We start from the raw sequence: 2628 nt of genomic DNA on the forward strand, positions 1-2628 counted from the left end.
TGTGTGTGTGTGTGTGTGTGTGTGTGTGTGTGTGTGTGTGTATATATATATGTATGTATGTATGTATGTCTCCCCACCATCGCTTGACATCCGGTGTTGGTGTGTTTATGTCTGTCACTTAGCAGTTCAGCAAAAGAGACTGATAGAATAAGTACTAGGCTTACAAAGAATAAGTCTTTGGGTCGATTTATTTGACTAAAGGTGGTACTCCAGCATGGCCACAGTCAAATGGCTGAAACAAGTAAAAGAATTGAAATCTCAAGGCTAAGACATAATGCAAGATTATAATAAGCATTATGTTTAATGGAGTAATCTGATTGCTAACGAGTTAAGGGATTTTATGAAAGCAAAACAAAAATAAAAAAACAATATGGTGTCATTATGAGTAAAATCTTGCATAAGGGCCACTCATAAATGTGTTCTGTTAGCATGTATCATACTTCTTGTTTTAGGGGTCTGTGACGCCATAGATACTCTCCCATTTTTTTTGCCCAGTGGAACTTCCAGGATGTGACACCTTGGGGAAGAAACGGCTTCACCCCTACTAGGTTGCAACACCTTTTCAGCTGAGTTGGCAAACATGAAATGAAGTACGTTGCTCAAGGACACAATGTGCTGCATAGTCTTGGAATTGGACCCGCAACTTTATGATTCTAACCACTAGGACATATGCTTTTGAATATATGTAAACAGAGGTTTCAGCTGTTCCAATCTTACCCTTTTCTAAAAATTCCTGTGGTAGGTCTTAACTATTTATTTGTGAAACTGGTTAGCTATTTGCCGGCAAGTGATTGTCAATTATTTGCCCGTCAACCATTTTACCTATCAACTTGGAATCAACTATTTGCCTATCAAGCCTTTGTCAGCTATTTGCTTGTTAAACCATTGTCAACCGTTTGCCCATTAGCCCATTGTCAACTATTTGCCCGTCAACCCATTGTTATCAACAAGTCCTGTTTCTCTCGTTAGTTAATTAATGCTGAAGTTAGAACCGGTTTGGCAAGAATGAAAGATGCCTGACTGCAACCCAATCTCCACTGATGAAAGATTTCTTCTTCCTTCTCATATGAAATAGATTGTATACAGGAGGGAGGGGGGGGCGAGGGGAAGGAGGTGTACCACTGTTACAATATCACCAACAGGAGCTGGGGGCTAGTAGAACCGGTTTAGTCTGGAATCTGAGGCAATTGGTGAGGGCCTGTGATGGCAACAGCCCAAGAGAGTTTCTGGAGACCGAAAGGGTGAGAAGCAAAAATGCTTTGGGTTCTTTTTACCGTTTCTGCTTCCATAATCTGACCCTTTCTCCATTCTCTCTGTGCTCCTTCATCTTCACTCCACCCATTAACCCCACCACCTCTCACCATACAAATAACTCCGTCCTGGTTTATTCTCTCTTGAACACTGTTCTACTTCTGGCAATCAAAATTATTGATATTCCACAAACACTTCTCCAGAATTGGTTGCGTAAACATCAATATATTGAAAAAACAAGGAGGAGGAGGAAATGAGATTGTTAGCCGTGAGATACTGTGTATGGATATCACAGCAGTACAGACATAACTAATGCAGAGATGATATCCTAATGATATAGCTATGTTGAGAAGATACAACAGTGATATAGATCATCATTGTTTAATGTCTGTTTTCCATGCTGGCATGGGTTGGACGGTTTGACTGAGGTCTGGAGAGCCAGCGGTTGCATCAGGCACCAATGTGATCTGGCAATGTTTCTACAGCTGGATACCTTTCCTAATGGCAACCACTTCGAGAGTGTAGTGGGTGCTTTTTACATGGCAGTTAGGCGGACCTGGCATCAATCACGTTTGGATAGTGCTTTTTAGTGCTTATATATAAATGAGTTTGGATGGATATATTATCTAGGCGAATACTACGATGGCTCTCAGTTATGTTCCAGGTTATGGCTCACCACATCAATTAGTATTTGGGGTCTATGACTACTATTAGCTGCAGTGAAAATCATGCCAAGCTGCATCTGCAACTGCATGTAATCTGTGTAGTGGAAATGTGTAGATCATAAAGACCATAAGAGTAATGTGCATAAAATTGTAAAAGAAGAAATAAATTGTGAGGATGAACAAGTCTCCATGTTCTATATTGTTATAAGTATTGCTTCTATATATATCATCATCTATCTTTTAACATCTGCTTTCCATGCTGGCATGGGTTTGATGGTTTGACTGAGGACTGGTAAGCCGGGAGACTGCACCAGGCTCCAATCTGATTTGGCAATATAATATATATAAACACAGGATTCTTTCAGTTTCTGTTTACCAAATCCACTTACAAAGCTTTGGTCAGCCTGGAGCAATAGTAGAAAGTACCAAGCAGTGGAACTGAACTCAACACCATAGGGTTGCGAAGCAAACTCCTTATTCACATAACTATGCTTGTGTCTATAAATTCAAAGAGAAATTCTAAGTTTTCCAATGAGAAGTAATTAATTAGTTGTTATCTTTCCTTCTTTTTCTCTCCCTCTCTCCATATACACACACACACACACACATATATATATATACACAGTTGAAATTTATAGAAAAACAAAAGACGAAGACAGGTGTATGAACAAGCAGGTGTGTTAGTTTAATGATCAGGAAAATGAGAAAGTAT

The 2628-nt window shown here is 39.5% G+C and overlaps 1 protein-coding gene across 4 annotated transcripts in view; it reads right to left on the minus strand.

Moving 5' to 3' along the window:
- LOC106875997 (synaptic vesicle membrane protein VAT-1 homolog-like) overlaps positions 1–2628 on the minus strand; it is a 90931-nt gene that overhangs the window by 35310 nt on the left and 52993 nt on the right. The window lies entirely within an intron of this gene.

This window comes from Octopus bimaculoides, chromosome 1 (genome assembly GCF_001194135.2).
Source record: "Octopus bimaculoides isolate UCB-OBI-ISO-001 chromosome 1, ASM119413v2, whole genome shotgun sequence".
Taxonomy (NCBI): domain Eukaryota; kingdom Metazoa; phylum Mollusca; class Cephalopoda; order Octopoda; family Octopodidae; genus Octopus; species Octopus bimaculoides.